Source organism: Marmota monax, unplaced genomic scaffold (genome assembly GCF_021218885.2).
Source record: "Marmota monax isolate L192 unplaced genomic scaffold, Marmota_monax_Labrador192_F-V1.1 WCK01_AAM20220418_F8-fsc00250, whole genome shotgun sequence".
NCBI classification, from domain to species: Eukaryota; Metazoa; Chordata; class Mammalia; order Rodentia; family Sciuridae; genus Marmota; species Marmota monax.
In genome coordinates this window covers 699,373-712,935 of record NW_026693876.1, presented here as the reverse complement: position 1 = coordinate 712,935, position 13,563 = coordinate 699,373, and the positions used below count along the sequence as shown (strand labels likewise).

Below are 13,563 nucleotides of genomic sequence, written 5' to 3'. Positions count from 1 at the left end.
GCTCTTCCAGACAGAGCCTTTTATTGTATGTTATTTTACCCACAGGAAAAAATTCTCCACCAGCTTCCTCCATAGACACTCCCTCTGTCCTCAAAACTGCTCACACAATCTTTTCTACGGGACTCGTGGAAAATAAAAACAAAAATACAGGAAGTATTGCCACAAACTTCCCCTGCAGCAAGGAAGGCCAGAATGGAGAAAAGGAAAGGGAAAAACACTGAGAGAAAAAAAGACGAAATTATACGCACAACATAGTGAACACAGTGTCGCGACCTGCTCAGATTTGCTTTTTAGGACCATTGCTTTAGTTGCAGCATGGAAACAAGGTGGAGCAAAAACAAATAGGTTAGTGAGCAAGTCATTGCAGTAACCCAGGCAAGAGAAGATAGATGGTGCCAATAATGAAGGGCAGTGGACATGCAGAAACAGTAATCATAATTGAAAAGCACAATCTGAAAATGGGATTTTGGCCAATTACTACCTACTCACAGTCCTTCCCCAGTGCAGCCACTGGAAAACAGTATTTCTGTTATTTGCCAAGTAAAAGCAAATCCAGATGCAGTGGGGAGAAACTTTATTCAAAAAAGACCTTTGCAAGGGGGAAAGGAGAAAGGACTATGGCAACAGGGAGGATGTGAACGTTTGCAATAAGAAGAGCATTGTGACTCCAAGATCCTCTACAATCTCAAAACCCAGGCTAATGGGATTTTGTGTTATAGTCATAAACAAGGCCAGAAAAAACTGGGTGTGGGGAAGTGGGATGAAAGGGTGGCATGATCAGACAGTAGATCAGAGAATGTCTTACCCTAAGGCGGCCTTATTCTCAGGAAGGGCTGGGTGCTGGACTGAATTAGGCAGAGTTTATGGACTCAGGAGAAGGAGAGAAAAGCAAGAAACAACGTTTGACTAACAAGGACCTGGACTCATTGATCACTGGGGACAAAAAGTTCAGCTAATTATTTATGAGGAAAAGAATGGGAATTTGGAGACCCTATGCCTGCCCTTGCCGTAGGTAAACATGGAACGCATTCATGAGTCTTATCCAATTCAAAGGAAAAAAAGGCATTGTCCAAGAGAACACAATGGTAAGATTACTTAACGTGAATTGTTCTCCAGGATCGGTTAAAATTCCACATTGTTGGACAGGAGTGTAGCTCAATGGCACAGTGCTTGGCTAGTGTTCATGAGGCCCTGAAATCCATCCCTAGCACCATCAAATAAATAAATAGACCAGCATTGTCATCTTTTAATCTATCATGTTTGGTGCTGGCCCATCCAAGTAATCAACACCACAGCTCTAAAATTAGACATAGGCTATTGGGAAGAGACTCTGAATCCCTTTGAACAAAGCACATTGATTTTATTCATTCATTAACTGAGTCATGCAAAATAGTGACCTTTACCAAGTGCCAAGAGCTCTCCTATACCGTAAAGATTCAGCCATGAAAACGAACTAAAACCCACCCTCTTGGAGCCTTCCACCTACTGGGAGAGCTAGTCAAACAAGTATATGATAGATAAATTATATAACTGCTTTTCAAGATGAGGGCTATAAATAAAATAAAATTAGGCTAAAATGATAGTGAAGGGGGAATGCTCCCTGTTTCACATAGGACAGTCCAAGAAGGCCACTCAGGAGAAATTTTAAGAGACTTGACTGGTGAGAAAGAGGAAGTCATTTAAAGTTCTGAGGAAGAATATTCCAAAGCACCAATGGCTGCACAATTTAAAGAGGAGGAGGAGGAGGGCCTGTGGGGCTGGACAGAGCAAGGTGGAGAGACATGAGGAAAGAGCAAATGTAATAAGAACGTGTCTCTCATTCACCCCTCCCTCCATTCCCTTCTCTCTCTTTTTCTCTCCTCCCTCCCTTTCTTCCTTCCTTCTGTCCTCCTTTCTTTCATTCCCTGTATTTCTGCCTTTTTTTAACCCTCACAATTGCACATTTTACCTGGGGTGAAAAACATGAGATTCAGTCAGGTTTGATGGATTTCCCAGGACCACCCAGACAGTGGGGGCAGAACTGCAGTCTGATGGCAGGTCAGTCTAGTCATCACTAGAAGGAGCTCCCAAAGGCAGAGAGCACACTTAAGCAATTCCGTGGACTTCACGTTCCTGCCTATAGCTGGCTAGCCTAAAGCTGGTCTCGTAATTCTCAGGGTGCTCAACACACATTGTGATTTGACTATAACTTGAGCTCTTGGATCCACTTCTCCGACTCTAAGCCACTTTTAAGGAACAAGCCTTCACGGTAGAACTTTTAGCTCCCAAATCCTCTGCGCTTCCACAAGAACCAGCTCTGGCTCCCGGGGCTCTGCTGAGGCACGATTGTGAAGTGAGCGGCTCTTCCTCCCATCTTTGAGATCCTTCCCCCGAGTTTCCAAACTTCCAACCCTTAAATGTCATTCTCCAGTCAATTGTGACAGGGTTTTACAGGTAGACTAACGTGTTAATGAAATTGTTAAAATTTGAGAATACCAAACATGTGTTTCCTTCCAAAGGGGAACTGATAAAAAAAAATGGGGTTTCATTATCCTATCACCAGATGAAGATCCTTGGGAATTACTGACTGCAATCCAAACAACTTCTTCACAAGAAGATCTAGGTAGAAACTTCTGTTATTAGTTACCCCTGTACCAACCTCATTTCCCACTATTCACTCCATTGTTAGGTGCAAACCTGGGTACCCCTTCCGATTTTGCCACTTTATTGCTACTAGTGACCTCAGGCAAGCCACTAGTCATTAGCCCAGGTCCCCCACTTCTTGACTTTTTACAGAAACCAACACTGTATTAAGTGAGTAGGATTATATAAAGGTTCACACTCATGAGAGAAAATGAGGGTGAACTTGGAAAAGATGAAAGAACCATCAGACCACAGTGCAAGTCAGGCAGTAGAGGGAGGGAGGAAGTGAGGGCAATCTTAGGAAGGTTCAGCAAGGTCATGGGACAGCCTCAAGCCAAAGCTGGATACAAGAGGAGTCCAGTGTCTTGCAGGAATGTGTCTGCCTTAGTCCTCCTGCTGTGCCTAGCATTGGCACAAATCAAGGTGCAGGAGGATTTTAGAGAAAAGCTGGAGTTAAGAGTTCTGAAAGGTACATTCATGTTTTGTGTTCCAAGCTATTTAAATAGATTATTTTATTTAATCCTCATAGTAGCATCTCAAGAAGATTATTATTAAGCCATCTTACTTACCAATAAGAAATTCAAGAATCTGAGAAATTATACCATTTATTTAGGGTGTCACTGCTAGTAAGTGATAGGGTGGGGACTAAATCCTAGGTTTGCCCAACTTTCCCAGATGCACTTCTTTTGTGTGTGAATGTCAAGGTACAAGTCTGCAGCCCCTCCCTTCCAGCAAATCATGCAGCTACTTAAAGAACACTGTCATCATGGAAAAGAAATCACTGAGTTTGCAAGTTTGCTTTCAAAACACTTCATGTTAAATCCTTTGGCAAATGCAAAGGTCCTTTAGCAACAAAGTAGGAGAACACAGTACCCATTTCTCTTCCTCTGGATTAGTCAAGAGGCAAATGATTTCAATCATCTTTGACCAATAAAGTGTTCAAGGATGACTCTGAAACTCACTGCCTGCTAGGACTTGGTTGTAGTCTGTCCCCCATAAGTTCAAGTGCTAGGAGCTTGGTCTACGGTATAGGAATGTTGAGATGGGAGAACCTTTAAGAGATGGGTCTTGGTGAAAGGCAATTAGGTCAAGGGGACCCCACCCTTCTGAATGGATTAATTACTATCTCATGGGAGCAGGTCAGGTCTGGGTAGGAGTGAATTTATTTCTGCAAGAACAGGTTGTTATTTTAAAAAGAGAAAAAAGAAAAAGTGTGCCCAGCCACCCCCACTCTTGCTTACTTGCTCACACACATGTCCCTCCTGTGCAGGGTTCCCGTTCAGTTTCTCTGCCATGTTGTGATGCAGCCAGGAGGCTCTCACCAGGATACTGGTGCCATGTCACTCAGACCTTCCAGCCAGCAGAATCATGAGCCAATAAACCTATTATAAAGTGCTTAGCCTCAACTATTTCATAATAGCAACATAAACAGACCAAGACAATGCCCCTCAATCTCCTGTTATAAGGAGGAACATTGTCCCCTGAAAGAGCCCTGTTGGGTCTCTATTCTGGCTTATTCTCTAATAGCTTGTTATTTGACAAAGCAGATGTTAGGGAGTGCAGAGAAGATGAAAATCTTTGGGATTTGGGTGTGTTCGGAAAAACATATTTGAAGCAGAGCGTGGTAAAGAAACCAAATCTGGCAGCGAGATTCCTAGTTTGTCATTGGGCTGGGTCTGAACATGGGCCAACGCCTCTCACTGGCTTGCCAGTGTTTTGGGTTTCCAATCCCTGAATGCCTTAAGACGGTGGAACCCTAATTCAAAAGAGTAAGGGGAGAAAGTGGAGGTCGGGGAGGGAGAAAGGAAGAGAAAGAAAGAAAAGGGAGAACTTCACTGTAGTGCAAAGAACAAAGGAGTATTAAGGAGGGCCAGAATTCATGTTTCCCACAGAGAAAGCCAAAATATACCTCAACAGGCAGAACATATTACTTTGGTTTAAGCTGAAATGAATATAAAGCTACATGAGGAAAAAGGGGGATGGGCTACAAAGAAAAGAGAAGGCAAGGCAGCAGCACTCCTCTAAAGAGGGACAGAATTATCATCCTCACTAAGTCATTGCCATCGGGTTGTCTTCATAAGCCTGAAGTAAATTCATACATACCAATGGGACTCTCCCCCATGGAGGAACACAGAACAATTAAAACTTCCCTCGCTGGCATTTCAACACTACATTTTACAGCCTTGAAACCAATGTGTGACAATAATTTGGAAACATGACACAGAAGATGAAATAATCCTAAGCCTAAGAAAAACCAATGACTAAATTCTTTGAAGGGCAGGCCAATCTTTCTGCTCCTTGGTTTCTGCAGGTATAATGTGATTAATATAATGAATCAATAAATATAATACCTACCTGGAAAGATTATTACCAGGAGAAAAAAAAAATCTGACATAGTACCCATAACATAATGGTATTTAATAGAACTTTTATATATTCATAAAGTAAAAGCGAGCAACTGTTTCTCTTATTTCTGACACAATAAGTTTGAAGTATTTTTTAACCCACTGGAACAACCCGTCTAGTCGTTTAAGATGATCAAATTCATCCATTGCCTTGACCTCATTCTGACTCAGCCTATTACTTTGTCTATGTTCTTCCTTGATAGTTCTTCTTTAAAGAAAAAAGCTAAATAAAAATAAGAGAATTATACTTCTTCAAAATTCCTTTAGGGTCCATCACTCTTCCTTCTAATGTCCACAGCTCTAGAAGCATTCCAGAGGGAGCATCCTGGCATCTTTAAAACACTGTGCTCTTCATCAACCTCATCCCCCATGTCATCTTCTTTGTGGCCCAATTACAACTGAGGACAATCTGGTACCCCAGTGTAGGTGAATTTTCTCACGCTCTGCCTTGAAGGATTTGAGGTATGAGTGTACAGTACTCACAGAATCCCATCTTCAGGCCAGAAGACAAAAATGAAGGAAAAAAATCTCAAGAAACTAAAGATGGCATATCACACAGGATAGCAAAAATAACGTGTGACATACATAAATCCATTGTTTTTGGAGAGTTCCTATGGTAGGCAGATTAATGCAAAGATGTTCAGGTCCGAATACCCAGAACCTGTGAATATGTTGCCTTATCCAGCAAAAAGGAAGTTTGCAGATATGATTACATTAAGATTTTAAGATGAAGAGATGATTCTGGACTATCCAGGTAGCTCACATAATCATGGTCATTAGAAGTGAGGAAGAAGAGTCAAAAACGCATAGATTCTTCATCTAAAGATTTGCAAACCTTTTCTAAACTAGTGTTTAATTAAACTATCTTTTACTAGTTACATTTATGGGATATTTTGACTAAAACTTTGCCAAGTACTTTTAATTAAAGTACAATTAATCAGAAAAAAAGAAACAGATTGGAAGTTGCAATGCTGATGGCTTTATAGACAGACAGAGGGGCTCTGGGCCAAGCAATGTGAGATTTCTAGAGGATGGAAAGGCAAGGATTCTTTCACAGAGCTTTCAGAAGGTACATGGGACTGACAGCATATTGATTTTCGTTCAGTAAAACTGTTTTCATTGCGATGACAAAACACCTGAGAAAATCAACTTGAAGAAGGAAAGATTTATTTTGGCTCATAGCATCTGAGGTTTTAGTCCATTGTTACTTGGCTCTGTTTTTTCTGGGCCTGGGGTGAGGCAGAATATTATGATGGGATGGCTTGGTAGAGGAAATCTGTCACCTCACTTTGGCTGGGAAACAGAAGGACAGGCTCATAATGAAGTTCCAATTATATTCACATGGAAAATCCCTGATCCTTAACACCTGACACTGTGGTCATGGCCTATTTCTAAACTTTCCCAGGAAAGCATTCTTTGGGTGTGAGGTACATATGAGAGAGGACTGTGAGAATTGAAATAGGCTGAACATAGACAGTGATTCTGTAACATTCAAAAACAGTCCCCTCTCTGTTCATCATGCAGTATGTCTCTACTTCAATGTCTGAACCTCAAACAGGCTCATGATTAAGCTCATTACCTCGATTTCTACGTCTCTGATATCTGCCTCCTTTTCTTCTTATTTTCATTCACCTATTTAGCAAGACTGGTAAGCCTTCTCTATCTTATTCCCACCTTTACCAAAATAACATATTGCTAGTCCAAAAAGAATAAGACACTTGGAACAGAACTGTACACTGCATACAACCTATAGCATGGAGCCAAGTTCAGCCTTGATCAGATGAACCTTCATCTTCCTACCCATATGGAATAGAGAAAATTTATTGGTTAAAAGCAGTCAATATTTTGTGTTAGTTTGCTCTGAAACAATAGCTAACACATCCTCTGAATCAGACTGAATTTTCTTCCATTTAACTACAAGAAAAGACAAACTGAGTCATTATTAATGCTACCTTTACAAAGATCTTGGGAGTCTTACATGGGATCCAGATCATTAACCTCCGGTTATCAGTCCACCTGAGCTGGTGAATAATTATCCATGAATGTGTCATCTACCTCTATAAAGATGACTTTACTGCTTCAATGATGAATTTGTAAACTAGAATCTTTGTAAAGATTGAAATCCTGGTTCCCAAGATCCAACTTCCCTAGATATGGCAGAGATTGCCTAGCTCTCTATAAATCCATTCCTATTCCTCCTGGACACAAAGACATCAGTCTTTGTTAGAGTTATGTATAGTAACTCATGCATATTAATCAAGTTTCTCCACTGAAAAAGATCAATAGATTACATAAAGAGATTTATGACAAGGAGTTTGTTCACACAATTATGGAGGCTGCCCAGATCCAAAATTCATATCCCACTTAGGAATCGAAGGTCAGAGAATGGCCATAGAACTTGAAAGACCTAAAGTCCCAGTTTTAAAGCCATTAGGCAGGAAGAGCCAAAGCTTCAATGCAGGAGAATTCTTTTATTTGGGGAAGGAGCTAGCCTTTTTGTCTGTTCAGGCCTTCAACCGATTGAACAAGAACCACATACTTATTGAGGGTAATCTGCTTTACTTAGTCTACCCACTTAAGTGTTAACTGATCAAAAAAATCTTCATAGAAGCACTCAGAATAAGGTTTGACTAGATCTCCAGGCACCCTGTGACTCAATGAGGTTAACTCATAAAATTAATCATTATATCATATATGAATTCCAATTCATTGAATGTAGGTGAAGGTGAAAGATATCACTTTCAGGCTCACCTGATGAAAATGTCTCCCATAAGACTCTTTCTGACCTTTACCCATCCCAGGAAAACTGATGAGTATTAGATTTAATGTTAGCTATCAGTAATGTTCATCTGTTTTATGAATTTTTTTAAAAAATCTTCAAATGTAAAAGGTTAATTCCACTTTCTTTCCAGGACTAAGAGGCTGTCCTCAGCTATTCCAAGGTGTCTTCTATCCTTCTCTTTTCTAATGGAGATCTCTCTGGTGTCTGTACCTGCTACTATACATACGAAAAATGATAAACATACATAGATCTTCATGAATGGAAAGTATATGGTAAATATTGGGGCTGTGTTATTTCTTTGTATGTGTTGGTTCTTAGTTTGTATAAAGTAACTCAGCACTTCATAGCAGTGAATTAAAGAAAATTCAAGGCAGTTAAATGGTTCCATTGGAACGAAACATCCACCTACTCATGAGTAGGACTGAAAGGATAACCGAGATGAGTCACCCAAAGTGAAGAAGCAGGATTGGTGTCATCCGGGCAGAAGCAGAACACAGGAGCTCAGGAGGAGACAAGTGTATTATTCATCGGGGAGACATTACATCCCTGATCCCAGATACCCTCTTAGTGTAGGATGAAGACAGCCATTCTTAATGGGGAGAGATACAAGCAACGCCCAGAAGTTTTCATAGACTGACCCTTTGTATCACAGGCACACTCAAGCGGCAGAACATAGGAGTAGCTAATGCCAACAGAAAGCAACACCCTCATAAATGGACCCTAGTACTCTGCAAGTGATCTTGAGGTGTCCTCAAGAAGGGCAGATTTATATATTTTATATATATTTTTACACACACACACACACACACTTTCCAACCAGGTTGCATAAAACAAGTCCATACTTTCTGATGTTAAATTTTTTTAGTTTTTTCAACTGAGAACCTATAAGTAAAAGTCAAACAGGAAATTGGGTAGAAGGACGAACTCCAAAACTACACAGGCTGAGCCCACATCCCAGCTCCAACCCTTTCCTCCTGTGCAATGCTGAGCAACTCATATGATCTAATCTCCATGTGTCCTACTTTCCTCTTCTGGAAAGTGGAAATAATAATAGTTCCTACACTCATCAGACCAGTTGTGAGTTTTAAAAATTAGTACACTTAAAGAATTTAGCAGGATACCTGACAGATAGTAAGTTCTTATTAGCTAATCAGCTATCACATCATCATCATCACCATCATAACCATCATCATAATCACTATCAAATCACCTTTATCTTCAGGACACAATGTGCTATATAATATCTATTCCTGAGTTTCTGGGTCAGGGAGTCCACACAGCTGAAAAGGAAACAAGATGAATTCACTAAAAAGACCTAGAAGGTAGCTCATTCCCTCTGCTCAACCTTAGCATAGGCCTGTATGACCACAGTTCCAGAATGATTTGACCACAAGACACTCATCACATTCAAAGGGGCAGGTGACTAACTATGGAGGTAGGTGGGAACAAAATAAGTGAGTTGTGATATACATGGAGAAGGTGAAAAGAGGGTGGGCAAGAAACAGGAGAGGGGCTGGGGCTCAATGGGAGAGCACTTGCCTGGTATATATGAGGCACTGGGTTCAATTCTCAGCTCTGCATATAAATAAAGTAAAGGTCTATCAACAATATATATATATATGTGTGTGTGTGTGTGTGTGTGTGTGTGTGTGTGTGTGTGTATTACGACGCAGGAGAAAGAAAAAACAGAAAATCAGTGGGGCTGTTGGCAAAACTGCAATGTTCCACTTGGTTTTAAACACTTTTATCCCTGGACTTCTGGATCTGCCCTCTCCAGACCCCTTCCCAGGTTTCTATGCTCACAACCACCTTGTTATTAGACGGACCCCCGAACAGTGCCTGTCAACAACCCTACCCACTCTCTGTGCTGTGTATGTATTTTAATAGAGTTACACTAAAGAAATGAACATCATTCATAACCCAGAGACCTTGCACCCCACAAATCACACCACACTCTTCAGTTTCCTGTTGAAGTCTTATTGCTTAGAGAAAAAAAAGAAAATCACAGAGTACAAGTGAGCATGTAATTTTTAAATCATCTTCCTCTTCAGTAATAAAGTACAAGATGTTCCTCAGTGTGCTGAAAACCTCTAGATGATTATAGAGATTGAGGAGGGACTAGGAGGAGGAAGCTTGACTTTTCATAAACAAGCCATTAAAACTCAGGTTGTTAAACTAAGAACTTAAACATGAACAAGGAAAGCCTTCTTGATCAAAGCCCCTGTTCCAAAAGTTCAATAAGATCCTGACCTTGTCTGTGTTCCTTATGCTTCAAGAAGCAAAATTAATTTTTTTTAAAGGAAAAAGAGAAAGTGTGAGTCAAGTGTTCAGAGGTGGCCAAAGGATGGCTTTTCTTTTCTTCCATGAATTCATTTCCATCAAAAGGTGGCCGCATGTTCTTGCGCCATCCTTCAAGAAGTTCATGAACACGTCTCTGAGATGTGGCCCTAGAAGAAAGGCATCCTCACGTAGCTTTGACCAACAGCTCAGTGGCTGCTTTATTTAATATAATTAAGGCTTCAATTATCCAGGAAGGGCCAGAGAACATTTGCTTTCCTCTAGTGTGCCTCTTCTATGACCCCAGGGGGATTCAAAAGGCCCCCCAGGAATAAGTTTCTCCTCCATCTCAAATATTTTGCCACATGTGTTTGTTATGATTGGCTGGGCCTGTGGTGAGTACTCTTTAATTAGGGCAAGATTTAACCTCCTAAAAGAAGATGTGTCTCATGTTTTCAGGCTCCAGCCATCTGAGAGCACTCTCCCAAGCATGAGCCAGGGAAGCTAGGGCTCTGTTAGGGGAGCAGATTTCCATTCATGAAAGGGGGGGGGGCGATTTTTATATTCTCAAGTGATATGTTGGCACCAGAATTTTTTTTTTCAAAACTCAGAACATCTGTTTTAGAATAAAGAAGGATGCCTGTTTCTTTATAATATATTTGTGCATTTCCAGCTGACAAGATTTCATCATGGGTATATTTAGCCGGGTTTTTCTAATTTGGGACATTTGATTAAAATATGTCAAATTAAATTACTCATCATAATTTTCAACCTAATGTGAATTCCCTCCAGGAACATTTGTATAATTGTCTCCATTTGTTGCCATTTTCCCCCCTCAGATTTTTTCTCTGCTTTGCACATTCTCCTTATTTTACAATTCTTCATATATGAGGGAGGTATATTATATGCTCCCCTTTTTAATTTTTTATTAAGTGTAGCAAAATTGAAATCCTCAAAATTGATACTGGCTGAAAGTAGCTTAAACCATAAAGTAAGTTAATAATCATAACAATTTATTATTATATATAATAACAGTGCTTACTCTAAGAGGGGCACTATTTAATTTCAATTTTTACTTAATTTTATCCTCAAAATAACCTTGTGATCATTACCCTACTGTCATGATCTGCACTTTACAAATGAGGAATATGGAACGAGGGCAAATAGCTTTCTTCAGAATCCAATTTTAAACACAGTTTAACATTTAGAGATCCTTTCTCTAAATCTGAGATGTCTCTCTGAATTCATATCACTTTAGACCATTGCCTCAAAGATATTTCAAATATACTAAAATTATCTTGTCATTTCCTTGTTGACCAACCTTGGATCCCACCCCTGCCCCACTGATCCAAATGTCCATGCCTTACACACCCTACCTGTTCACCTTAAGGTATGGCATTTATGGTTGCATTACTCTCCACATGAGAATCATAAATTCTACAAGGACAAAAACCATGGTTTACCCTATTGTTTTTTTTTAAAAGTCTTTGTTTCAGTTCATAAAAGCTTTCCTTAATTATTTATACTTCCTAACTCCTAATAGGACTCCCTCTATCTGTACAATGAAAGAACAGAGGGGCTGGTGTGTGGGGCCTGACAGATATTGTTAGCTCAGTCCCCAGTGAGCAGCATGAGTGTAAATTAGGTTGAGTTCCAATGAGAAGCACATGCAGGTATTCCAACACTGAGGGGTTATTTGGTTGGAAAACAAAATAACTTAAAAGATGCAGGAATAGTGTAAGATGAGGCATCCCAATGTCACTCAACAAATCACTTCTTTCCAAAGACACTGAAAAAACAAGAATGTTCGAAATTAAGTCATCCAAAACCTGATAGTAAGTCCCAGGCGGCCGCCAAGACCACAGCTAAGGGTCGGCGGCCACTCCGCGCGGCTGCTGGCCCTTCCACCACCAGCAGCCACCGCAAGATGTGGGTTTTGGTTATGGGTCCCTGATCTGGAAGGTGGACTTCCCCTATCAGGACAAGCTGGTCGGATACATCACAGACTACAGCAGGCGTTTCTGGCAGGGCAGCACTGACCACCCGGGGTCCCCCGCAAGGTGACGAGCCAGTCAACTCCCATACGGCCCCCAGACCGCTCCCCAACTCCAGGCAGCCTGGAAGAGTTGTGACTCTCATTGAAGATCCTGGGGGTTGTGTTTGGGATGTTGCTTACAAACTGCCAGTAGGAAAAGTACCAGTAAAAACATACATAGCCTCCTTTCTCTGAAGTCAAGGTAACAGTCATTTTTTAATCCAAAAGATCCCACAACAAAACCATTCAGTGTGCCTTTATATATATATTGGAACATGTGATAATCCTAATTATCTTGGTCCTGCCCCTCTGGAAGACAATGCTAAACAATTTTTAATGCAGCTGGTCCAAGTGGAAGAAATAGAATTTGCAAGCTCAAAAAGATACTCTATTAGAAGCCTTGTACCAGAAGATGCAGAGGAGCATCTTTTCTCCTTGGAAAAATTAGTAAAAGAACGTTTAGAAGAAAAATAGAACCTCAGGTGCATATAAAGACCTAATCATTAACTTATTTAAATAGAGCATTTAGTCTTCAAAGAGTAACTTCAGCACACAATGGCAATATTTTGGAAGTGTGTTTAGTTGAAGATCTTATTATTTTTAATGTTATAGCCAGGATATCATCTAAATGTATAATTTAATTGCAAGTATCCTGAAACATTCAGAAGACTGACATACAGAGAAAGAAAAAAAAAATCAAAGTTTTAATAATATAATGATTTCCTAACTATGCGATATTGAACACTTACTCATCACAAGTGAATTCTTTAGAAACATACAAAGTACTCCCTTCCGCAGCACATACACTAAAATCGGAACAATACAGAGAAGATTCACATGGCCCCTGCACAAGAATGGGCAAGTTTGTGAAGCATTCCATATTTTTAAAGAAGCAAAATATATAAATATAGAAATACTTGGTTCAGTTCTTGTTTGTATCAGTAAAATCTTATTTCATTTCACAATACTATTTTGAGGTTATAGAGAATTAAGCCAAAAGTCAAAAATGATGCAAAGTTATTTGCCTAGTTTCACCCAACTGACAGGATGCAGGAGCAGGTCTAGGGTACGGTCTGCCTTCCCTCCCTCCAGTATCTTCAGTCTGTGCTACTGGTCTCAAAGTGCTGCTGTGGATTTTTGTGTAATTTAAAATCTCATTTTGTTCGGGATCTACCCCACCATAGACCATTCACACTGCAATCTGGGATGGGGTCAGGGCATCAATGTGTTGTTTTGATTTTTACTTTATTAAAGAAAATCACAAACACATACAGAAGAGAATTTAATAGTAGAAAATTACCCACTTTCATCCCCAATCTGTTCATCTACTCGGACAATCTCACCTCATCCCTATCCCCAGATTACTTCTCCTCCTCCAGATGATTTTTAAGTAAATCCTAAGCATGTTATTTCATCGGTAAATATTTCAGTATTCTAAATAA

General features: G+C 40.1%; 1 non-coding gene and 1 pseudogene across 1 annotated transcript; both read left to right on the top strand.

Annotated features, from left to right (window-relative positions):
- The first annotated feature begins 9,238 nt into the window (after positions 1-9,238).
- On the top strand, positions 9,239-12,595 carry LOC124105522 (putative glutathione-specific gamma-glutamylcyclotransferase 2; annotated as a pseudogene).
- Positions 12,596-12,903: 308 nt separating this feature from the next.
- On the top strand, positions 12,904-13,007 carry LOC124105529 (U6 spliceosomal RNA). Its single transcript, XR_006855761.1, has one exon. It is a non-coding gene; the product is annotated as a U6 spliceosomal RNA (small nuclear RNA).
- The last annotated feature ends 556 nt before the right edge of the window (positions 13,008-13,563 follow it).